Here is a 26,823-nt window from a genome sequence, read left to right on the forward strand (position 1 = left end):
CTATAATCCCAGCATTTTGGGAGGCCGAGGCAGGTGGATCACCTGACGTCAGGAGTTCGAGACCAGCCTGGCCAACACGGAGAAACCCTGTCTCTACTAAAAATACAACAATTAGCCAGGTGTGTTGGTGGGAGCCTGTAATTCCAGCTACTTGGGAGGCTGAGGCAGGAGAATCTCTTGAACCTGGGAGGTGGAGGTTGCAGTGAGCTAAGATCGCGCCACTGCACTCCAGCCTAGGTGACAAGAGCGAAACTTCGTCTCAAAAAAAAGAAAGAAAGAAAGAAGGAAGCAGCAGATGAAAGCTCCCCAAATGCAGTCTGCTGCCTCACATTCCACAGGGTTCCCGAACCCCACCTGCATCACTGGTAGGTCCCAAGGCCCAGGGAAACTGGTCTTTGCCCAGAGAGCCCTGGATCCCGTTGCACAAGGTCAAGGTGGCCCTACCACCATCAGGGACTTGCTGAAGGAAGGTGGATAGTTGGTGGAGGCTGCGTTAGCCTCCCAGCTCTCATTAGAGTTCAAATCCTATTTACCTGAGTGGGGTTGTGAAACTAGGATTTCCTTTGTCTTTTCAACAACAAGCCATTTAAAGAGTTTATAGAATTTTAATGTAAAGAGTTTGATGTGACTGATTTTTATTTCTAGAAGACAACATAAACTCCGTTCTTTGTGCAAGGAGAGGTCTTATCCTAAATTAGACTCCTTTGAAGAAGAAAGGTTTATGTTAATCATTTTCTCCTTTTGACTTTATCTTGTTGTATGGTGTGTGTGTGTGTGTGTGTGTGTGTGTGTGTGTGGTGTGGTGTGTGGTGTGTGTGTGTCTCATACACAGTCTGAGATAAAGGGCAAACTAAATCCTGGTGACACATAAGATGAACACTCTCCATAAAAGATATTATGGCTTCCAACTTTGTTACTGTCTGCTCAGTCATTTGCTCTGAGAGAGATCAGCTGCTATGGATGAAGAGAGGTTCACATAGTGAGGAACTGAGACCTCAGACCAAGAGCCACGTGTGTGAGCCATCTTGGGAGCAGCTGCTATGACCCCAGTCAAGCCTTCAGATAACTGCAGCCCCAACCAACATGTTAATGGCTGTCTCATGAGAGATCCCAAGCCAGGACCACCCAACTAAGCTACCCCTGAATTTCTGACCCTCAGAGCCAGTGTACGAAATAAATGTATGTGTTTTTATTTTATTATTATTGTTTATTTTAATGAGCACTCTCTTGTCCCAGCATTTGGGAGGAGGAGCCAACGTGAGAGTCCTCTTCCAGTTACATCACCATCCATCCTGAGGTCTGGAACACACACCATTCACAGGATGCAAAACCCAGCACAGGGGTTGTGGACCTGAGAACCTAGATGAGGGTATTTTTATCTTCATGCTTTTGAATACAGATAAACCACCTATAAAAAGCTTAGCCCAGAGGACCCACTTAGTGGCTCTTGTCATGGTATATCATATTGACTTCCTATTTTCTCCATTTAAATATGTGTCTTCTCAGAAATTATGGGCCTTTATTCCGTGATCTGAAAGTTCATTAATTCAAGAGAAAAGATTTCTGAAAACCAAGTTACTATTAACTCTTTTACCTTCAGCCATGATCTTTCCACCCATAAATTAAAGATTATTTTTCCCTCAGAGTTTGGCATAGTAAATATCTCAAAGAGAATAAAGGACATCTGGTTTTCCTGTGTAGTGGGATGAAAGGTTTCCATAAGCCAGGCCACTTGGCCAGTCCACGTGGTCCAGCTGGACTAGCGGTTAAAACAGTGAAACACTTCTATACGGCCTTCAGGGTGCACCTGCCAACCTGGCTGCCCGTCCTTGTTACCCCCGCCTTTTCCAACAGTGACGTAACGAAAGGACTAATTCATGGCACAAGAGGGATCTTCAGGACCCCAGGCCAGTGTCACACTCAGCGACTGTTCTGAGTTCAGTTCTTGAGTGGAGCTGGTTGTCAAATACTTTAAATATCACCCTAGCATAACTCTCTCAGCTGCCACACATTATATGCCCAATAAAATGAACCTTTGAGTTGTTGCTTCAGTAACTTCTACTGTGTTTTGTGTTCTCTTGGGCATCTTCTTGTGATATGTTTCTACGGTAACATTGAAGACCAAGCTAGTCCACAGTTCCTCTATCCCAACAAGTTTCCGTGTCCCCTGAGGCAGAGGACAAGAGATCAACACACACTCCTGGCCAGTTTCTCAATATATTTTAGCCTCAGGGAAGACTTAGCACCCATATTGTTTTCTCATCACCACAACTGAGTTGGTGTCAAGTAGGTTAAAGAAAGAATAGCTGCAAGTTTCTAGTTACTTCACCATCTCATCTTTGTATTTTTAGTCTAAGTTCATGTCTTAGGGCATACTAAAATCATTACTCTTTCCCTTTATTGAAGAATTTGATAACTGAGTAGATTAGAGAACAGAGAGAAGAAAAGCTAAAATCTAAGATACTGATTTAAGGGATCTAGTGACCCTTAACTCATTGTAGATTAACTAACCATCTGAAGAGCTGAATTAAGATGCAAAAACACCACTGGCCATTTTTCTTTGGTGTTTGTCCTGTTATTGAAAAACAAAAACAAAAACAAAAAATAGGAGTTTGCTGACTTCTGGTAACTCCTCTCTAGCAATACTAAAAATATGTATACCAGTCTCATTACAGAAGAAAAAACACTAATAGCAATGACTATTCGGAGAGCTAGTAAAAATCGTAATGTCTGTTAGTCATATGGGTTGTCACTTATTTTAGATTGAAATGATATTCATTGATTCTTTCAAATCAATACTACTTGTCCCAATAACTCACCATTTAGACAGGTTAATAACCTTTCTCAATAACAGCATAACTGTCTTTTCTTCTGTTCCTTTCTTGTAGAAATATATGCTGACATCAAGTAAATTTGTCTCCTACCAAAAATATTGGAGAAACTTAGCCTTTAGAACTTTTTTTAAACAGTCATTTTATGTTAATATTTGCATTTTATGGAGACAGAATAGAGTATCTCAGAAGCTTAGGATAGTAAGTACTTGAGATGAAATAAAAATTAGAGTTTTAGCAAGATGGATAACCAAGAGAATATGCTTGGTATTTCTTCCAGCCGGTGCGCAGCTGCTGCTATTAGGACAAGTACTGTGGAGTGGGCATTCAGAAAACACTGCTCAATCCTGACCATGAGTTTGAATTAGGGAATATCAAGGCCCCAGCAGGCTTTACTCGGTAGGAGCAACCTCACTGGTTGAACATATACATAATTATTACATATGATCACATATGTCATCTTATACATAATTATTTTTTATTGATTAATCTCTATTTGTTTGTTTATTACTTATCACCTTTTAAAAATGAGAAACTGAGGCTGGGTATAGTGACTTGCACCTGTAATCCTACCATTTTGGGAAGCCAAGGCAGACAGATCACTTGAGGCTAGGAGTTTGAGACTAGCCTGAGCAACATAGCAAAATCTCGTCTCTACTGAAAATACAAAAAAAAAAGCCCAGGCGCGGTGGCTCACACCTGTAATCCCAGCACTTTGGGAGGCCAAGGCGGGCGGATCACGAGGTCAGGAGTTCAAGACCAGCCTGGCCAACATAGTGAAACCCCATCTCTACTAAAAATACAAAAAATCAACTGGGCATGGTGGTAGGTGCCTGTAATCCCAGCTACTCTGGAGGCTGAGACAGGAGAATTGCTTGAACCTGGGAGGCGGAGGTTGCAGTGAGCGGAGATTGCACCACTGCACTCTAGCCTAGGTGACAGTGTGAGACTCCATCTAAAAAAAAAAAAACAAACAAAAAACAAAAAACCAGGCCTGATGGCATGTGCCTGTGGTCCCAGCTACAGGGCAGGCTGAAGTGGGAGGATCACCTGAGCCTTGGGGAGGTCGAGGCTGCAGTGAGCTATGATGATCACACCCATTGCACTCTAGCCTAGGTGACAGAGCAAGACCTTGTTTCAAAAATAAAATAAAAGTAAAAATGAGAAACTGAAGCCAGGCCAGAGAAGTTGAGAGAATGATCCATAGTCATCCACAAAAATGTGTAAGTAAGGGGCAAGACTCACATATTTCTGAGCAGTGAATATTAATGTATTTCTGAACACTTTTTCTCCTTAACTCTTAAAGACAATGCTGTGAGCCATCAATATTTTTCTAGTCATAATTTTTAGGAGCTAAAATCTCAGTGGTGGTAAGGGCCAAAATAAATAAACACATGAAAGACAAGGAACATGTGAATATGTGTAATAGGAACAGTCATATGAGCATCCCTCTATAAACCCTTGACTTGGCAAATAACCGAGCTGTTCTGGTTCAATAGTGCCACCTAGCATCCAGACATAGAACTCTATGACCTAATATTAACCCATTACCTTCTCCCTTCTTAGCGACTTGAAAACTCATGTGTCCAATCCTTTTACCTTGTGTTTTAGATACTTTCCATGACTAGCACTACATTAGTATTCATTTTCAACACGTTTCCATTACAAATGTAAACACTGGAGCCACAGTAGGGAATTTACTAGACTTTTGTGGGCTGCCTTAAGAATATGGTCACCAACTATTACAAAGGAAAAATATGTAACGAATTCCAAACGAGTGACTTAAATCCTAACTTTGAGGATTTAAGTTCATTTATAAGCTAAGTGCTTTGTTTGGAATATTTATACTTAAATAGTTTTATAAACAATCACAGAGTACACATTTAAATATTATGCTTTTTTTTTTTTTTTTACTATGCATGAATGATAAATTAGACCTCCCATTAGAAGGATGGTAGTGTGCTCACTGATTTCATTGACGTTGCAGTTTTCAATTTTGAGGATATTTGCTAGAAAATGATAACAAATATGTAGAAGAAAACTTTTAAATAGTATGCTACAGAAATAATTCAAATTTTAATCCATCAGTAAAAATATCAGCCTGCGTTCTATACTAAATAATAAAAGCTTGGTCTATTTATAATAAAGAACAGTTATTCTTTAAGGAAAGGACATTGAGTTGGGAGTTAGGAGGAACTTCTAGTTCTTTGTCTGCCATGGTTCTGCCCATATGACCCTGAGCAAATCCAGTTTTCAAGTGGATGGTCTTTAAGATCTTATTATTCTAATACCAGTGTATCATGCAGAATGTGTTAAGGCTGCTTGTTCTGTCTTTTGTTACTTAGCACAATTATGGGGTGCCTTTACCCCCTCAAAAATATTCCTAGGCAGTCCCCATTGCCTTAGTAATCCTCAAGTTTAGTTGTGGGGGTGGTCTCCACCTCTTGGTGTCCTCTAGGACAGGATGAAATCCTAGCTGGAGAGTTCCTCCTTCAGAATGTGTTCTTCCCTGGAGCTGCTGATGCTCAAGTGATCAAGACAGGGGTCCCAACTCCAACTCTCTGGTCACGATTTCCATCCCTCTCTCTTCATAACACACACACACACACACACCTGTGGAGAAGACAGTACGTCATAATGCAGTCAAACACTCTACCACTGAGTTATCCCCCCATCTTTTTTTTTTTTTTGAGACAGAGTTTCACTTTTGTTGTCCAGGCTGGAATGCAATGGCACAATCTCGGCTCACTGCAACCTCTGCCTCCTGGGTTCAGGCCATTCTCCTGCCTCAGCTTCCCAAGCAGCTGGGATTACAGGCTCCCACTACCATGCCCAGCTAATTTTTGTATTTTTGGTAGTGACGGGATTTCACCATGTTGATCAGGCTGGTCTTGAACTCCTGACCTCAGGTGAGCCACCTGCCTCGGCCTCCGAAAGCGCTGGGATTACTGGCATGATCCACACACGCCCAGTCCAGTATGTCATAATGATTAGAGCACAGGCTCTGAGATAGACAGCCCGCATGCTAGACCCCCTCCTCCACTTAACTGCATAACCAGAGGCAAGGTATAGCCCCTCTAAGCCTCAGTTTCCCCACCTGGATAAGATGCATAAATAATCTTATGTACTTCATAGGTTCTTGTGAGTCTTGACTGATCAATCCATGTAGAGTCCTTAGGCCAGCCTTACTATATGGTGAGTGTTCAGTAATTAGCCTGCCCACCAAGCCCATCACAGGAGAGACAGGGCTGTCCCTGAGAGAAACTGGACTTGAGGTTCTCTTTGTAACTTCTAGGTGAAAGAGGAAAAAATTGGAAGGAACGAATGAAGGAAATGATTATCCTTGACCTGTTTCACCAGTTACAGCTGATACATTACAAGGAAATCTCATGCCTTTAAGAAACAATATTTCTGTATTACTGACTTGGGCAGAGAGGAACGAACAATTATATTCTAGTCAATAGCCTGTTCCAGAAACAATTGCAAGGAATAAGTTAAGTGGAAATATTACTACAGTGACATGCTAAGGGGCTGGAAGACACACATAATCCAAGTTAATGAGGTTTTTATGCCTGAACTCTTACCAGAAATATTAGGGAGCTAAGACTTTTCACTAAATGAAACCCACTGTTGAGACGTTATTGGGGCCAATTACCCTTAACTTATGCTGAATATTGAATTTTGCTGACTGTTATATACCATGTTATTTAATAGACATAGAATGATAATCGAGTTTTTTTAAGTAAGATTCCTAAGATTCAGCTCTTGAAAAACTGTTTTCCATGTGCAGAATTACGTACTTCAGAACACTAAATTAATGAATTAATAACTTCTGTCCAGCAGGTGGCGATGTCTCTCCATTTTCTCAAGAAAGTGCACTAGGTTCCCTAATAGACTTTGCTCTGCAGACGGGAGTTTACATAACGCTTGCACACAGATGTACAATTATGTCCAATTTGAGGCCTAAAAATGAGATTTTTGGATATGAAAAGGATTCCAAGTCCAATTGATTGCAGTAGTTCAAACTGCACTTTATGAAAGCCAGTGGCGACTAGGGGAAGAGGGTGGAGTTTTGCAATCAAATAAGTTTATGTGAGTTAAAAGTATATATATGTATATCTAAATTATATATAAATTATATGTAATATATAATGTATATGTTGTATGTTATATATTATATATAAATTATATGTAATATATAATGTATATATTGTATGTTATATATTATATATAAATTATATGTAATATATAATGTATATATTGTATGTTATATATTATATATAAAATATATACATTATATTGTATACATTATATTATAATATATAATATATTATATATACATTTTATATTATAATATATAATATATAATATAATATATAATGTATATATTTATGTTATATATTATATATAAAATATATACATTATATTGTATACATTATATTATATTATAATATATAATATATTATATATACATTTTATATTATAATATATATACATTTTATATTCTAATATATAATATATATAATATATAATGTATATATTATATAGATACACCACTAACTCTGGCTTTAGTTTTAAAAACTAACATTTTAGAAAGCCTGAATTAAACAAATTCTCTCTTTCATTTTTAATTTCCATTTTTATTTTCCACTTCTATTGCTTCTGTGCTACAGCAAAACTCAAAAATATTCTGGAAACTCCCAAATATACAATGATGGTTAGGAGGAATTCAGATTTGCTATTTTTAGAAGGCAATTAAGTTGTTTTTAAAAACTCAATTATCATTGATGAAAACAGGACTCCAATTTGCTATTGGTTCATTTACCATCGATATTCTCTATAAAGATTTTTTTTTTCACCAGTCATGTCCCAGGCTCAGATCCTAATAGTGTCAGCACTGGATCTTGTGTGTGTGTGTGTGTGTGGTGTGTGTGCACCTACCCATGTTCAAACAACTAGACTCCTTATTATATAGCACTCATACATGATGCAATCATCTTAAGATCACAAAATCAGTAAGTTTCTAAGTCATAATTACTTGTATAAAAATTTGCAGTTATAAAACACTTTCATATAGATGATCTCATTTGATTCTTACACAAATCCCCTGAAGTTGAGGAAGACAATTTTTTTTTCTCATTTTCTAAACAAGGAAACCAAGGCTCAAAGAGGCTGAACAACTTGCTCACAGTCTCGCCAAGTCCTAAGGGACAGCACTGACATTCACGCTTCTGTCTCCAGGCTCATCACAAAACATAAATTTGTGATTTCTCTAAAACTCTTCTTTATATTTAATCATTAATTCAGAAGTTAGTGAGTACTAAGCATTCATAGTATGTATTGCCATTAAAGGCAAGAGCTTAAAAATAAAATCTAGGCTGGGCACTGTGGCTTATACCTGTAACTCCAGCACTTTGGGAGGCCAAGGCAGGAGGATCACTTGAGCCTAGGAATTCAAGACCAGCCTGAGCAACAGCAAGATCCTGTTTCTACCAAAAAAAAATTTTTAAATTAAATATATAGATTATCTCTGTCCAACGTATCTGTCTATTCACTAAGAAACATGAGTTTAGGAATTATCATAGATGATTGTTTTTAAAAACTCAATTATCATTGATGAAAACAGGACTTCAATTTACTATTGGTTCATTTACCATCGATATTCTCTATAAAGATTTTTTTTTTCAGCAGCCATGTCCCAGGCTCAGATCCTAATAATGTCAGCACTGGATCTTGCGTGTGTGTTATCTTAACACACACACAAGATGTGTTATCTTAAGCCAATACGAGGCAATACACACAGAAAAAAATAATTTTGAGAATAGATCTGTTTGACAACACCTGACGTCTTTCCAGTGGGGGTTGCGGGGACATAGGGAATAGCACTGCAAGGTCTTTAAGATAGTGTCTAAAAATCTAAGCTGGGCTAGGCATGCTGGCTCATGCCTGTAATCTCAACGTTTTGTTAAGCCAAGGCGGGTGGATCACAAGGTCAGGAGTTCGAGACCAGCCTGGCCAACATGGTGAAACCCCATCTCTACTAAAAATACAAAAATTAGCCGGGCATGGCAACACATGCCTGTAATCCCAGCTACTCAGGAGGCTGAGGCAGGAGAATTGCCTGAGCCCGGAAGGTGGAGGTTGCAGTGAGCTGAGATCGAGCCATTGCACTCCAGCCTGGGCCACAGAGCAAGACTCATCTCAAAAAAAAAAAAAAAAAAAATCTAAGCTGAAGGCATATAACTGTTTCAACTGTAGCTACTGGGCAAATAGTTCATTAAAAATGAACACATAATGTAAACCCCTTTAAATTAACTTCTAAACACTTGTGATTTTTTTTAGTGAACATTTTTCTGAGGGGAACAGTATAACCACAGGCTGATAACATCATTCAGTTTACACAAACATCACCAATTCACAAGAATTCAGCCTCTAGGCTTGTTTAATTTACTTTTTGAAAGCTTAAATTGCAGCATAATATATGTGCGTTTGGCCTATTTCAACTATTACTATTTGTTTTATTGGAAAAGATAATTACTTTAAGTTATGTAATCTTTAAACATGTTTTACTCTTGCTTACTGATTTGTTCTTGCGTTGGGATCATCTCTCCTCCAGGAGAAAGCATTTCCAATTTTATTATGAAAGATTAACAGGAAAATAGAACTTCCTTCACAGACATTGATGTTCTAGGAATAACTTTACAAAAATATTTCTCTTCTCTGAAAACTAATATTTAAATAGGTATAATCTGAAACTACCAGAAAAATTCAACAAACACCTCCAGCAAATAAATATCTGAGTGTCTGTGATGTCCCTTTCCTGGGGAAGGGCAGTATAAAGATGAAAATCATGTCTAGCTGGAAGGCCGTCACTAACAGGGCTGGGGCGCATAACCCTGTGGAGACATTTGTGCCCGGCCTTAAAGGGTGCGTAGGAGTTTGCCAAGTGGACGTGGAAGGAGGCATTTTAATAAGAGGAAAATAACATGATTGGAAGCGTGGAGGTGAGAAAGCATAGAAGCACTCAGAGTGAGGAGAGCTGGGGCTTGGGCCAGCCCCCGTCAGCCCTGCCTGTGGACCCAGCCTCCCGGAGCCAGGCTCACTTACCCTGCCTTTAAGACGGCCCTACCAGAGGCAGGAGAAGGATCCGCAGCCTCAGCTTTCTGTGGCGCAACCTGGCACTGAGTCACTCATACCAATCTCAGTGCCAGTGGCCAAGCCGCTGCTGCCAGAGGGTCTGTGTCACCCTCCCCCCGTTTCCCTGCCCTCTTCCCATCCTCACCACCACCCAAGCTCCCTGGCTTCCTAACAGTGTGGCAGGGATCCTCCCAGGCCCCCATCCTCCTCCAGCCTGAGTTCTTCCTCCCTGCTGTCTTCCCAGTCTTCCCCACTAAGATCCCACCACCCTTCAGACCCGGGCTCACACCAGCTCCTGCTGGCCCCATGTGCCTCGCACCGAATACAGGAGGTCGCACACTGCATCCCCAGACACCAAGTACTGCCCTGCTTGACCACCTATGTTCCCCTGGGCCCACCAGCATGGACTCTCCTTCTGTTACCAGTCACTGCCTGATCCAGGCCTGAGCTGCCTGTGTCCCCCGACATCATCCTCCTGGCACCATCCTCTGCTCTTCCTGGCCTTCTTCGCTGGGAGCCATCGGGATCATCCCTCCAGAACAAGTTCTTCCAGCCCCACCTCCCTCCCACCCTGTGCACCCAGGGAAATTCATCCCTTCTGGGTCCCAACCTTGGCCTCGGGAGAGCCCCAGATGCCCCCCTCTGTGTCTACCCCAGTTACTCAGTGTGGTCAGACTTGGGGGTTGTACAGTTTTCTGTCTCATGATTCATTTCCCCAGGCAAAAAGCTGGCTAATAATATCTGGGTGTGCGGGGGAGGTACCAGTGTGTTTCTGTGTTTGGAGGTGAATTTTTTTCTACTTTAGAATTTAATCACTTCTACTTTGAGCAGTTTTTAGCTGAGCTGACAGTAATATGCTCTGCATTGAGTATTTGTAGGGGGTGGAATTAGTCACCACAAATTTCAATTTTTGGACTTTCCTGATAACTCCACAAAGCTGAAAGGCTTCTAAAGCTTGAGCAAAGATTGGAAACTTGACCCCAGGGGTTGATGGTTGATCTTTATAAAAACGACCTTGTGGTCAGTTTGTTCTTTTATGCTTAAATTGTCAAGGTCCCTGTCCACCCCAGGAATTAATGTGGTGATGTGGAAAGAGCACTAGACAAAGGATTTCAAAACTGTCTTTGGGCCCTTGGCTCGTGGCCTTAGCTCTCTGACATTCTTTGCTTATAAAATGTACCCCCTGCCGGGGCGAAGTACAATCCTTACCCATTTTGCATGACTCAACATTTTATAATGGAAGCTTCTATTTTTGTCTGGCTAAATCTTTTTCAAATAAAAATATTTCTTGGTCTGTATATTTTTCATGTCTCAGACATTTTTATCAATACATAATGTCCTAGCTTTTCACATCTTGCAAATGGCACAGAATTGTGAAAGAATACAGCAAAAAGCTAGAAATATACCTGTGTATATAACATTGCTGGGGATTTTTATGTGTGGTTTCTTGTGGGTTCTAGTAAGCACGTTCATTTCATTACCTACAAACGCATAGAAAAATCCAACATAATCCCCCACTGATGAGAAGAAGAGAGGGTTGTTTGTCAGGTGGGGTAGTTTCACTTGACTTGAAGGTCTCACCCCGCCCCTCGTCTTTACCATAGCATACGCTTCTAGATGCTTCTGCTGCATTGTCAGCCAGACTCTACCAGAACTGTTTTTCAAAACATGTGTACCTAGGATTTTACCTCCCTGCATTTTTTGCTATATCTATTAAGTAATGCATGTATATAATTAAAAATCAAATAGTCCTATAAGATGTATAATGAAAAGCAGCAGTTTCCTATTCCAACCCTCCCAAAGATGAAGTCTGATGTTGCAGAGCCAATCACTTTCAGCGCAGCTAGATGTTTCTTTGGATAATCACCGCGCTATCTGTAACTAGTATGCACAGGCTGCTGTTTCTTGATTTACTGGGGTCATGATCTCATTCTCTTATTCCATTACCTTTACTTCTACTTCCTTGCTCCTCTCCATCTTCCTAAGATGGTCATACCCACATTTGAGATGCATGGTCCTGCTGACGTTGCTGTGACTATATACATTTTGTTGGCTGCTGATCTGAGTAGTACATCATGATTTTGTTTCATTTCTTGCACAACTTAATTGTTTTTCCTGGAATTATTTATTGCCTTCATTTATTTGCCTAGATTTATTTGTACCTATCAAAAATTTTGTATGTGCCAAAATTTTCGTATGTGCCATTAGATCTGCTGCATTCAGTATTACTTTTGGTATTATTTAAATATTAATTACCAGATAAGTATGTCAGTTCCATCCCAACCTGCCCTCCCTTCCCCCAGAGGCCCTCTCCTCTTTCCACCCAGAGCTCTTTAAGCTCCATCGCAACCTGCCCTCCCTTCCCCCAGAGGCCCTCTCCTCTTTCCACCCAGAGCTCTTTAAGCTCTATCCCAGCCTGCCCTCCCTTCCCCCAGAGGCCCTCTCCTCTTTCCACCAACAGCTCTTTAAGCTCCATCCCAACCTGCCCTCCCTTCCCCCAGAGGCCCTCTCCTCTTTCCACCGAGAAAGCTCCTGCTCCTAGTATATCTGGGTTCATTACTCTAAACACAGCTTTACTGCTGCTTCCCTTTACTATATTTCTCAGTTGGGTCCAGTTTTCTTAATCTCGGGGATGCTATTTCTTGATTTAATAACTCATTTTACTTCAAGATGTTCCTAAGTTGCCTCCTCATGAAAGGTGCATGGGAGGGAAATTTTTTTGAGTCATTGAAGGTCTGAAAAGCTCAGTATTCTACTCTAACTTGATGGCTAGTTTGGTTCTCATATTCATGCTCATTCTCTCTCTCTCTCTCTCTCTCCCCTTGGATTGTCTCTTTATTCCTTTTATGAAATTTTACAATATGACTCGGTATGTGTGCTAAATATTTAGTGGATACTTTCAGGCTTAAAACTCTTGTCTTCTATTTCTGGGAATTCTTAACATTTTGTTTCTTTGATGATTTTACCACCATGTTCTGCTTCTTTTCTGGAATGCTTTTAGTGGTCAGATACTTGAACCTCTAGATTCATCCTTTCTATGCGCTTCGCTGTTTTTTCCTCCCTCAATTGCCATCTTTTGAACATTTTTTTCTCTGGAAGAGTTCCTCAATTTGTATTCCAGCCACTCTGTTGAATCTTCTCTTTTTCAGCCTTTCTTTCTTCTTTTTATATAACATCTTGTTCTTGTTAGTGGATGGATGCAATATTACCTTAAAAGTCTAAAAATTATAGAGATTGGTTTAAGCGTTTTCATTTATTCCCCGCTGTATCTCTGTTTGCTCCAGATTCCTTTGTACTGTTTTGGTTGGTTTGGGCTCTCTTTTTCAGTCTGAAGGCTTTCCTCTGCTGACACTTGTCTGTCTTTCATTTTAAGAGTGAGGCACTAAAGAGCTAATTGCAGCCGGACATGGTGGCTCACACCTGGAATCCCAGCACTTTGGGAAGCCAAGGTGGGTGGATCTCTTGAGCTCAGGAGTTCAAGACCAGCCTGGACAACATGGTGAAACCTGTCTCTACAAAAAGAAAATACAAAAATTAGCTGGGTGTGGGGGTGTACAGTCATAGTCCCAGCTATTTGAGAGGCTGAGGTGGGAGGATCGCTTGAGCCCCAGAGGCAGAGGTTGCAGGGTTGCTGTGAGCCAAGATTGTGCCACTGCGCTTCAGCCTGGGTGACAGAGTAAGACCCCATCTTTAAAAAAAAAAAAGCAAAGAAAAGCTAATTGCAAGTGCTGTGCAATGAAGGAGGCTCATTGGCCAGTGGACCTCGCTTGAGGATAATCAAATAGCAATAGAGGTTTTGCTGGAAAAATATTTGTTAGTGATTGTAGTTTTTTTCTCTCTGGAGTTTGTCCAGTTTTCCCACTGAAAAATTATCCAAACATTTGCTTTGGGGATGGGAGATGAAGTGTGGTAGGAGAGTGGAGCATGCATGCAACTGGTTGCTGGTGTGGGAACAGGCGCTGAAGGTTCTCACTGAATGCACCAGTTTCCCCAGTGCTGGGATTTTAGCCCATACCTCTCCTTCCCGCTCCTCTGGGTTAGCAAATCAGTATGGAGCCTCTGCCCAAACTCTCTGGAGACTGATCCTAAGATTGCCTGCCCCTGCCTATGGAGGGAACTGGGGTCCCAGCTGCTTCATACCTAGACTGCCAGCCTCAGACCCAGCTCTCCTGTCGGGGACACCCAGTGGTACTCCATCTCTGACTCTCAGCTGGGTGAGCTGACACTCCCGCGCCATGTCCCTTTTCGTCAGCACTTCAGACTCTCTTCGTCTGCTTTGCCTAATCGGATGCGTGCCTCCAACCGCATTTCATCTTCCAGAAATTGGTGGAGGCCTGCCTTCCACTGATAATCCTTCTCCAGCATTTTATCCGTCTTTTAATAAAATGCCATCTTTAATAAAATTATCATTCCTTCACTGTCATTTTAGAGAAGTTTTTCAAAGGACAGGCATTGAAGGCATGTAATCAGCCCACTACATTTAACTGGGAATGTTCTAACTACCTGAACTTTAAGATTCTGCTGCCAGTTTTGTGTTTACAGTTCTTAGCTAGATCTGTCACACACATATCTTTTATGCAGTATCTGTGTAGCCATGATGTGAATCAAGCTACCGTAGCACTGCCTTCAGCATCTGTATCTTGGGATTATAGTACTGGTAAAATTTCAAAAGCAAAACTAACAAAAACAAGATCCTTTAACGGTAATTGATTAATTAATCCCTTTTGGATTTTTACTGGATGACATTACCATGATGAAGCTCCACACTTAATACTATGATTTTAAAATTACCTAGAAGACAAATCAGGGCTGTACTGGAGGTTTCTTGTGGGAGGAAATGTAAATTATAAGAACTGATAAAAAGAGACTCCTGTGATCAGAGGCAGAGCGTATGACCATTTAAAGGTATCATTCCACATAACCTGGTGGAAAAGGACATCTTTGTTTCCTGTGCTGTTAGGTGTCAGTTTGGGGGAAACGTGTTCCCCAGGTTATGCACAGATGGCGGCACAGGCATGGAGTGGGGGAGTGAAGGCCTCGGGGGGTGAGCACAGCCAGTCTGCTCATGGACAGAAGGAAAAGCAGCCATCGTGAAGGCTCGTCTGCCGCAGCTGCTCCGGTAGCAGGAGCAGCAGCTCATATAACAAATGTTTCATGACGAATGCAAACAAAAGCCAGCTCCGAAATTCCAGCCATGTTATGTCCAAGCCAGTTCAAAATCGTATAACCACTCCATTTGAGTTTTTTCCCCTCTCTAAATACATTCCATATGAGCCGTGGTGTCAGGGTTGCTGGGATCGCCTGCGTTCACTCAGAAAACTGTTGTTAAAGCCCAGACTGAAGGGAAAGTCAATCAGTGGGAAAACAAACTCAAAGAAAACACGGAGGCCCAGGTGTGGGGGAGGGGGTTTTCCCCAGCCAGGCAGGACCCCTGGAATGAGGCTGGAGGCTGGCGAACACTCTTCCAGCACAGAAGGAAGAGTGTTCTTGCCTGGGAGCAGGAATGTGTTCAGTGGGGCCCCTGTGCCTGTGGCGGCCTGGCCACAGCCAAGCACCGCGACTCAAAGTGTGGTCCACGGACCAGTGCCAGTCCGCAAGCTGCTTGCTACCAGCCCGTGACGAGATAAGGGCAGAAATTAAGAAGCAGCATTTGGAAGCTTTGATGGGAATTTTACGTGGCTGTGGTCATTTTTCTGACAATTTATTTTTATCGTCATTTACAAAAGTGTCAATCTGAAATGGATTAGGTAGGGAAAACAATCCGAGGTTATTGGAGAAGCACTGCCGTAGATTTTCCTCCCAGCGTGGGCTGCCTGGGTCAGCAAGGTAGAAGGCCAGCCAGTGGGCAAGACCACTCCTAAGGCATCTGGGGCCTCCGAGGCGCCATGATTCTTCCATAGGGTTTGGCCTTCTTGGCTTCAAAGCTCAAACATGTGCTGCCCCATAGCAATGGCCAGACGCCCAAACCTAAAGAGAGAGAAACTCTGTCTTCCTAAAACTGGTTCCTTTTTGACCCAAAACCTTTAAAAGTGGCAATTTGCATTTGGATAGCGCTTTTACAGTTAGCAAAGTACCTTAGACTTACATTGGTTCACTTGTTCACATCTCTGTTAGGTAGTGTTGTGAATCCCCTAACGTTACCCAAGAATTGAGACCCCTTCCCCTGTAAAATATGTTGAAGTCCTAATCCCCTATATCTGTGAATGAGACCTTATTTGGAAGTAGAGACTTTGCAGATGTAATCAAGTTAAGATGAGGTCATACTAGAGTAGGGTGGACCCTAAATCCAATGACTTGTGCCCTTAAAAGGACAGAGAGACTGAGGCTCAAGGATGAAGGCCAGTGAAGATGGAGGCAGAGACTGGAGTGATGCTGTCACAAGCCAGGGAGCACCAAGAATTTGCAGCCACCCCTGGAAACCAGAAGAGGAGGAAGGATTCTCCCCTCGAGGGAAACACAACTCTTCCTACCCATCAATTCTAGTTTTCAAAACTATGAGAGGATAAACTTCTGTTGTCTTAAGCTACCTGGTTTGTGGCAACTTGTTATCATAGGAAACTAATGCAGTTAGAAGTCCTCTTCCTCCCCGTTTCCAGGGGAAGACCTGGAGGGTCTGTTCATGTTCAAAATCTGCCCACGTTCAAACAGCTATGAGGAGCAAACCCTGCATTAGGACAAAGAGCCTTCAAAGATGAACATTGTCCTCTGGATTGCCTTTCTTTGTTGTAGAAAGGAATGGGGGGGGGGGAGGGGAAGATGTCTAATATTTGGGGAAAGCTTTATAAGTGATTTTACAGTGATGCAATGAAATATAGTGAGGCGGTTGGAGTTTTAGTTTGAAGAATGTTAATATATTGGAAAATAGAAAAACAATGAAAAATCTGACACAATATTTATATTTATATTATACAATATTTTTATGTATTTGTTGTATACACACACACACAATATGCTTAGCAGAACAAACTAGAAGGAAAAATACCAAGAGAACTGCAGTTGTTAGTTGTGGTGGTTTCTGCATGGTTTTAGTTTCTCTTGTAGACTTTCCTGTGTTCTCTGCCTTTCCTGTAACACATGTGCATTACAGAGAGCCACATGTATTAGGGACCATCCCTGTCCAGACACTATGCGCTGTGATATATGTACATATTTCTTTTTCTTTTCATTTTTTTTTTGAGATGGAGTTTCACTCTTGTTGCCCAGGGTGGAGTACAGTGACACGATCTTGACTCACCGCAACCTTCGCCTCTCAGGTTCAGGTGATTCTCCTGCCTCAGCCTCCTGAGTAGCTGGGTTTACAGGCATGCACCACCACGCCCAGCTAATTTTGTGTTTTTAGGAGAGACGGGGTTTCTCCATGTTGGTCAGGCTGGTCTCAAACTCCCGACCTTAGGTGATCCACCCGCCTCAGCCTCCCAAAGTGCTGGGATTATACATGTGTATTTCTAATAGTCACAGCGGCACGGCAAGTTAGATATTAGCATTGCTATTCTACAAAGGACAAAACACAGCCAGACAGTCTAAGGACCATACTCAGGGTCTCATAGCTGGTGCAAGGCAGAGTCTGTCTGGCTCCAAACCCTGTGGGCTTCCCACCACGCTTTGTAGCTTTTTCTATTTTTGTGATCAAACAAAAAAAAGGACGACAGTGAGAAGGGCCACAACTGAGCAGCGAGGAAACTGTCGCTGTGGCCCCTTAAGGGAGGGCTTGCTTGTGCTCTGTCCTCTGTCATTTGCACGAAGTGCAGGAGTCCTCTTTTTTTTGGCAGTTAACTCTACAGGGGCTTCTTGAAGACAGGGGCCATGACCCGTCACTTCCATCAAAAGTCGTGACTGGCTCTCCTTCTCCCATCCTTCTCTCCTTTCTGACCTCCTGCCTGGCAGAGTTTTCAGAACAGCATGTAAAACATGGTTACTCACCGAGCGTGTCTGGGACAAATACCTGGACATGCCTACCTGGGTCACTGGGTGGCCTGTTCCTCCACCACCCCGAGATCTGAAGGCTGGTTAGGCATAAAGATAAAAATTGCCACTGTTCTTTTTCATACAGCCCTGAGCTCTTCCAACTCAAACAACTCAAACCTTGGCGGTAACAAAGTTAAGTATTTAATAGCTTTTTAAATAAAGTACTGAAACTAGTTTGATTCCATTTGTATATCACAGTGTCACCCTAGCATTTTAATTTTCACTTGTCTCATTCTTTCTTTCCAGTATTTTGATCTGATTTTTACCTATATTATTTGTATTTTTTCCTGCAAAATGTCTGTAGATACTAGCAGGTAAGCATTGTAAAAATAAAACTGTAGGCCGGGCGCAGTGACTCACCCCTGTAATCTCAACAGTTTGGGAGGCCGGGCGGGCAGATCACGAGGGCAGGAGTTCAAGACCAGCCTGGCCAACATGGTAAAACACCGTCTCTACTAAAAATACAAAAATGAGCCAGGCATGGTGGTGCATGCCTGTAATCCCAGCTACTCGGGAGGCTGAGGCAGGATTATCGCTTGGACCCAGGAGGCGGAAGTTGCAGTGAGTTGAGACCATGCCATTGTACTCAGCCTGGGCAACAAAAGTGAAACTCCTTCTCAATTAATTAGTTAATTAATTAAAATAAAATTGTATTTTGTATGTAGTCAGTCAGTGAAAGACCTGCGATTCAGTGCATTCTCCAGCATGTGGTCCCCCTAAGCACAGGTGCCAACAAACTGAACTCCACGGCGTGGCTTTGTAAGGGCTCAGAAACATCCAGGTAAAGACTCCCAAGGCCTCTCCTTACTGATTTCTGTTTCCATGATCTGAATGCATTTTCTCAGCCATCTTACTAAGTTGTCATAGTAGAGACAGACACTCTTTGCCCCAGTGAGTGGATTGCGTGACAGCCTCCTCCTTGCTGTGAGATACAGCCTGTGCATCCCCGTAAGACCCTGGGTGGACCTCTGTTATACAGAAACATTGCCCTTTTAAATAAAACCTAAAGAAAGTCCATGTTTCCCAGGCCGGCCTTGAAAAGGAAATTTCCTGAGGGAGAGGCAGCTGGGCCATTTATTTAACAAACACTAGTGATGGTGCCCTTACTGTGGGCCAGACAGCATCATAAGGGCTTTATGGATATTGATGCATTTAATAGTCCTGATCTCTGTGCTGACTTCCTCCTTGCCTGGGACCTCTTGCTAGCCACTGCTGGCTGCCTGTGATCCACTCCAGGAGGAGTTGGAACCTGCTGGCTCACTAGTGGGCAAAGAACACCTCCTCTTGGACCTCCAGCCCAGCAAGCTATCACTGCAACATCCTGCAGGAGAGCAGAGGGCAAAGGCATGAGATAGGAGCACAAATGCAGTGTGGCCAGTAAGTCTGACTGGCCTGTTGAGGTTCATAGCCAAGGAAGAGACCTGGAGCTGGGATGTTCTACCTTTTGTCCCCTTGTCCATGCCCCTTGCTCTTCTGGAGGGAACCCTTCTCCTCCAGGGTAGCCCCTGCACGCCAGGCCTTCAGTTTAGTCATGGAGATCCTTTCCACAGTGACACAGAGTGTTGGTGACAATCTCTGGTCATGGTGAAATGCGCCGCTGTTCAGATGCCTCTTCATCGCTTGTTCTCTCCCACAACTGGAGACCGTGACCAGAACAAAGAGAGTTTCTCTTCTGCATCCTCCTACTCCATCTTCCTGGACAGATTCCCCCGCTTCATGCCTGCCTCCAGGCCTCCATTCCCACACCCTAGACCACCCTCTCCATGCTGACCACCCTTGGCACCAGAACCGTCCTCTCCTAAAACTCGACTGTCCTGTGGCCCACTCCCCGAGGACCCTAATAGATCATTCTAGAACAAAGATCTAGAATGATCTAGAATACAATATATTGACAGCTGACAATAACACAATTTGTCCTTCCCAGGGGAATTTCTAATAATGAGAATAGTGATCACAGAAATACTAGAACGGTACTTTGCACGTAGTGGGTATACAGTGAAAATGTATTGAATTAATACTGAATGCATGTACTGTGATAAACATTTTATGTGGGCTACCTAATGTAATTATCAGAATAATTCAGTGACTTAGGCACTTTTATTATTCCCATTTTACAGATGAGGAAACTGAAGTTTGTATATGATGTCACTATTTTATGGGGAGGCTCCTTAGAAAAAAAAAATCATTTTAGGCACTTTTTACTATACATGTACTGATAATTATTTTAAAGAGCTTTTTTTTAGTAGGAAGTATGTTATTTTATTCATCTAAATTTGGTGCACTAAAAATACAGGTGATGTGATGTGAACTGTTGGCCATTTAAGCAGGTTCATTATCTCACATCTTTGGCCCTTCCTGCCATTCCTCTCATTAGCAATGTGGGCAGAGGGTTAAAGCTTGGCTGCCGTGGGATATGGTGAGAAACCCTATTTGTGCGTAGCTTGCCCTGGTCCACACTGCATCAGGACCTGGACCCAGGCATAGCACTGCGCCACCCTGCCACCCGTGGTCCAGCAGGGCCATGAGGTAGGGCACTCCACTTCAAAGGAAGGAGTCATTCATGGTGGATGTCCAGGCGTGGCCTGTGCTACTAAGAGTGAGGGCTTTTTGCAAAAGAGCAGATTTTCAGTAGTACTTTTCCTCCTCGCCACAAACTATGCCATTCCTACAACACTAAGTGTGGCCCACAGCAGAAGTTCTTAACCTGAAGTCCACCACATGGTTTTCAGGGAATTTTTATTTGATTTGATATAAATTTTTTCCTAAATGTGAGATGGGGTCTCACTGTGTTGCCCAGGCTTGTCTCAAACTCCTGGACTCACGTGATCCTCTTTCCTTGGTCTCCCAAAGTGCTAGGATTATAGACATGAGCCACCACACCTGGCCTTTCAGGGAATCTTTCAGCTGCTCCATCACCATCCTTTTCTTTCTTTCTTTTCTTTCTCTTTCTTTCCTTCTTCCCTTCTTTCTTTCTTTCTTTCTTTTTCTTTCTCTTGTTTCTTTTCATTCTTTCTTTCTTTCTTTTTTCTGGAGACAGGGTCTCACTCTGTTACCCAGGCTAGAGTATGGTGGCATGATCTCGGCTCACTGCAGCCTCAACCTCTTGGGACCAAATTCTGTCCTCCTGCCTCAGCCTCCCAAGTAGCTAGGACCACAGGTTTGTGCCGCCATACCCACTTATTTTGTTTATTTTTTATAGAGGTGAGGTCTCACTGTGCTGCCCAGGCTGATCTCAAACTCTTGGGTTCAAGCAATCCACCCACCTTGACCTCCCAAAGTGTTAGCATAACAGGTGTGAACCACGACACCTGGCTGCCATCCAGTTTATCAGAAAAAAATTTCATATTCCTGCTTTTTTTCTGGGAAGCAAAGAATTTTCAGATTTTCACAGGCATCCGCATCCCCTAGAACAGTGAGCATTCCAGTCTGTGTGGAAGGCCAGTGCTGTGGCCTCCTTTTCTGAGGGCTGGCCCTACCACGGGAGAGGAAGCACTCTGGTGGGAGCCTTGATGTGGACAGGCGTCATCTGATGGAGAGCCACCAGGAGGAGCCACTGGCTGCTGTCAGTCGGGAGAACTGGCCCGAGGCCCTGAGGCCGGCCATCTTGTTCAGAGCCAGGATGTGGCGCTGGCACTCCAAATGGTGACCAAGCCTTTTGTTTATGCAGGTTGACTTCTGGCTCTGCCATGCTTCTATATTTCCACATTATAACATAGGATATTGTTTGCCTAAGTATAATAGGGCATGTGCGTTGGTTCCTGGCATCAGCCATGGAAGATTAGCTTACTTTCACCAACTCAGAATCAGTCCCAGTGGCTATCACAAAAGACCACACAACTCCCAGAGTGTCTATAAGTAGATACAAAACCACATGTGTTATTAGTCTTGATCTTAGACCATATTATTATTAGCTTTGCTTTGGTTGAAAGTGGGCCCCATCATATTGTTAAAATAGAGTTTCACAGCCTTTAAGTGACTAGGGTACATCACTTTTAAGATGTTTTTCCAAAAGAAAATGTTAAATCCCAAATACATTTTTGGCTGAATGGTTGGTTTTAATGGTTCAGAGTCAAAAACTGTAACTTAATTCCTCGTAAAACTTGAATCAATTTCATGAGGGTTTTGCTAAACATTTCCCTCTGTTCAGCCTGAGACTTCTACCAGTTCTTAAATCTCAAGCAATATTAGCATATTCTTTTAAAATGTCAATGTCTTTTCATTTCAAAAAAAAAACTCTTGTCAGTGTCTGACTTCTGTTGACATACAGTAGCTTATTTGTGGCCTCCATTATGGTATTGTGGTTAAAGTCTCCCATTTCCCCTCACTCTCTTTTTCCCTAGTATCAGTGAGGAAACACAATATCAAATGACAGTCTGAACAACTGGATCTGTACTGCTGGCTTCAACCTCAAATGTAGTTCGCTGCATTTCTACATTTTGCTTTTGAGGGGGATGAGGGTCGGTGGGAATGTTATTCAGATATCAGCATCCATAGGCTGAACTTAATATGAAGTGTGACTGGTGCCCGCTCTGCCTCATTCGGCCATGGGGTTTACTGGGGAAATGGCGTCTGCTGCATGCCTGTGGCTCCAGCTTAATACCACCAGAGACAAGAATGCTGGGCGCAGCTGAAAGGCAGTAACCCATCTGGAGAGCTCCTAAAAAGGATCCAAGTTTGCTTAATAATGTGCTCAGTAGTCTAATGTTTTGGGCACAAATAGCGAAAAGCTCTTCCAATAACACGTGCTTTGGATATCAGATTAATCTGGGGCAGGAAACACTTGCAAAGTGGAATCCACCCAAGAGAAAAAGGCCAATATGCCAGCATCAAAGGCTTAGTGTTTTGTTTTGTTTTGCTTTACAAAGTGAGCACATAGTGAGCACACATTGCTGAAACAATCAATGTCTCAACTGTATGCCAAATTCTGTAAGTTGATAAGTACCTTTTTTTTTATTAGGGGTATAACTAATCGAGCACTGCTTTTATAATCTAGTCCTATTTTCAGATTCAGAGAGATTTAGGCATTCTGAAGTTAAGTCCCAGGGCAGGGTCTTTACACAAAGTGTGGATGTGTGGACAGGCTTTCCTGGCTATAAGCAGTAGCATTAGCTATCTGGGGCTCAGAAACCTGTGCATTTGAAATTTGTCATTTTTTGTGAAACTGGGTTGTTATTTTGAGAGTTGCTCCTGTGTTCCTTATTTTTCCATGAGTTCCCCTTCATGGTGTACTAAACTTCATTTTTACTTAAGATGCAATGCTACATAGAAATAAGGAAAAGGGATTTATTTGGTCCACAAACTCAATTTATTGTATTAGGTTGGTGCAAAAGTAATTGTGGTTTTTGTCATGAAAAGTAAGGGCAAACATATTTTTGAGCCCCGATGATGCACCCAACCCTGCTAGTCACACAATGAACAGAGAGGAGACGGATGGTGCTCACCAGGAAGTGTGTGTGGGTACCCTGAGGATCTCTAGGCACAGGCTTAGTAACAATTCTCTTGTCCACCGCAGGGAGGTGACTGGAAGGTGCCAGGAAGCCCCAAATGATTCTGGTTCACTATTGCCTTCTCATATACAGAACATCTCTCTCCTGCAGTTGAAAGACTGAGCTTAAAGCCAGCAAAAATCTCTGAGAAGGAGAGGTGGGGTTTTAAGAGCAAGGCAACCCCCTTCTAGTTCTCCATTTTCTTTAATCATCTATGTAGGATTTTGTGTTTTATTTATTTAAAGGGATGCAGATTACTCCACAGTGCCACAATTTTGCCAGTCACCCAAGTCTGGAAGCTTGAAGTCCTTTCAATTATACCTTAAAAAAAGCCATCTCCCAGAATATCTGCTTAGAAATGTTCTAGATATTTTCCCAGCTCACCATAGAGCTGGGAAACCATCACAGAAGCCAGATTGCTGAATGCCAGGCATGTGACTGTCAACAACTATTGTTTTCTGCAGGCCACAGTCAAGAAGTATTCAATAGAAAATTGGAAAGAGATTTTCCCTTCAAATCCATACACAGCTTTAATGCACTTAGAGCATACCTGTGCCTGGAGTATATCGTGCATCCCTGTTTATGGAGCCTAGAGTCTTATTTGGTGAACAAAATGTAAGCAAGAATGGCTTCAGTCCTATCCTGGAAGTTTAACAAAAGCAAGCTCAGAGGCTTCTTTCTGTTGGGAATATGCAGGTCACACACAATTAGTGTTATAAGTTGGTCCCAAAACCAGTCTACTGGCCAGGGGTAGGGCCACCACTGCCTGTTAGCAGGCCAAGGAGTTGGCTGATCTTTGGGATCCTGTTTCACTTCAGCTTGTTCTGGATCATCTGCTAGGAAGCTAAAAGCTGCTCTTTAACAAGAAGACATCTTCTATTTGTGAAGTTTTCTTCTCCTTTCCTGAGATGTGAAAATGGTATAGTACATAGGTCAATCATGGTCTTTGCAGTCAGTAGACATGGGTTTGAATCCCAGCTCTAATTCTTACCAGCTGTTTAACTGTCGGCAGGCTCCTTAACCTCTCTGAATGTCTGTTTCTTCATCTGAAAGCAGAGAATGGTGACTTCACAAAGCTGTTTTGAGGATTAATGGAGATAATGTGCCCGTGCACCGATGTACAGTCTCCAAGGCACTTTTCTAATCATCTCATTTGATTCTTCCATTTCCGTCTGCAATAGGGCAGGGTTTTCAAGTGCTCAACTTAGTCAAGTTTTTGAGTTTGAAAGGAGAGACCAACACAATTGTTCCAAAGTCTCTCATGATGCAGATTCCAGCATTCCCTGGTGTGATTCCTTGTGAAGTGTGGCATGAGGACTCTACTGGCTTCAGCTTTTCTGGTGGCAGTAGAATTGCCCATCTAGTGCCTACTGATCTGAGTGGACTTGACTTCTTGGCCGTGTCTCTGTTTGGAGTTAAAGAGGAATGATTTTCCTTGTGCATTATTTTGAAAATCACCTTTGAAGTCACTAGTTAGAGTTGTTTTCAAATGCAAATGTCAAGGTCACATGAAGTTGAGTGACCACATCCTGTGGCACATTCCCACTTGCTCTTCTAGTTTATTTTTAATACAAACCAAGAGTAAAAATATATACACACCCCATTTCAGATGCAAATTGAAGCCAGACTTTGTTTCTACATATCTGTGAAATGGAGTAAGCTAACTAAAGGGAAAAAAAATTATGCCTAATACTTAGACATAGTTTGCTAGTAGTTGCTAATGTCAAAATAGCATTGAGTTTTTAGGAAAAATTAAGGAATGTGTACAGAATGGTGCTGCAATTATAGTCTTTATGTCTTTAATGAAATAGATTTAGGATTTCATTAGAAATCCAATAGAAGTAGGATTTTCCACACTAAGGCTCATTAGTCAGAGTCAAGGAAACACATTTTCATAATCATTTATGGAGCATTTCAAAATTTAAAAGTCCTTTTGGCTCTCTGAAATCTAATCTTATGTGTTCTCCCACCCCTTGGCCATTTTGGGGTATTTAAATGAGGTCAGAGTTTTTCATTAACAGTTCAAGCCCTTGTGAGAAATTCTAGCCCAGAATTTCTACTTGAAATGTGAGCACCAAACTTTACTTTGGGAACAACAACAACCAAAGAAATGCAAACCAAGAGGACAGACCATGTTCATGCATGAAAATATGGAATATCACAAAAATGCCATTTTCCTCACCTTAGCATATAATTTAAAGTATTTTTTTTTAACTTAAAGTGATTCTCAAGCTCATCTGGAAAAAATAAACAAGTGACATGGCCAGTGATCTTTTTTTAAAGTAATGAGAGGAGATTTGCCCAACAAGATTCAAAAATACTAGAAAGCTCTTGGGTTTAAAATAATGGTGTAAAAGCACAAGCTCAGATAGACAAGTCAGTGAAACAGTAACAGAAACAGTTGCTAATGCAAAAGGTAATGTGCTCTATGGTAAAGATCATTAAAAAGAAAGAATAAATAAAGGTCTAAATTAGTTGGCTAAATGTTTAGGGAAAAAATAGTCTCCTTATATCATGGGCCTTAATAAATTCCAGATGGTCTAAAGAGTTATTATTATTATTTTTTTAATGAAAACATGAAAGGAATAGAGGAAAATATAGTTGACTGTTTTTTGGGGGGATGGGGTTTTGCTAAGGATTTACTGAGCATAAAAGCAGTAAAACACATATTTATACAAAGAGAAAGTAAAGGGCTGGCATGGTGGCTCATGCATGTAATCCTAGCACTTTAGGAGGCCAAGGCAAGTGGATCACTTGAGGTCAGGAGTTCGCGACCAGCCTGACCAAAACCCCATCTATACTAAAAAATACAAAAATCAGCTGGGCGTGGTGGCGGATGCCTGTAATCCCAGCTACTCAGGACGCTGAGGCAGGAGAATCGCTTGAACCTGGGAGGCAGAGGTTGTAGTGAGCCGAGATGGGGCCACTGCATTCCAGCCTGGGCAATAGAGTGAGACTATCTCCAAAAGAAAAAAAAAGAGAGAGAGAGACAGAGTAAAGAATAAATATGTTTAATTGAAACTTTAAGCATGTTTAAAACATACTTAAGTTGGCAAAATATTTGCAACAATGACATCATATGATTATATTTTACTAAAACATGAAGCATTTTTTACAAATCCATAAGAAAATCACTAACAGAAAACAATGGAGAAAGAGAAATACAAGTTACCAACAAATACACTAAGAAATAAGCCCAACCACATTCATAATCTAAGAAGTGCATATTAAAATGAGACCATATTTTCTATGAAATTATTATTGTCTGTTATGTGAACAAACACTGAGCAGTCATGGAGTCCCCGATGATGAGGATGAAGATAAATGGCGCCTCAGGAGACTCCTAGAGGGAGAGCACATTGTTAACCCCTGGGGTAAAGAGCAAGTTAGTGATAATCTTAAAA

The 26,823-nt window shown here is 41.9% G+C and overlaps 1 protein-coding gene across 1 annotated transcript in view; it reads left to right on the plus strand.

Moving 5' to 3' along the window:
• Nucleotides 1–26,823, plus strand: part of UST (uronyl 2-sulfotransferase) — a 332,908-nt gene that overhangs the window by 278,097 nt on the left and 27,988 nt on the right. The window lies entirely within an intron of this gene.

Source organism: Pan paniscus, chromosome 5, assembly GCF_029289425.2.
Source record: "Pan paniscus chromosome 5, NHGRI_mPanPan1-v2.0_pri, whole genome shotgun sequence".
NCBI classification, from domain to species: domain Eukaryota; kingdom Metazoa; phylum Chordata; class Mammalia; order Primates; family Hominidae; genus Pan; species Pan paniscus.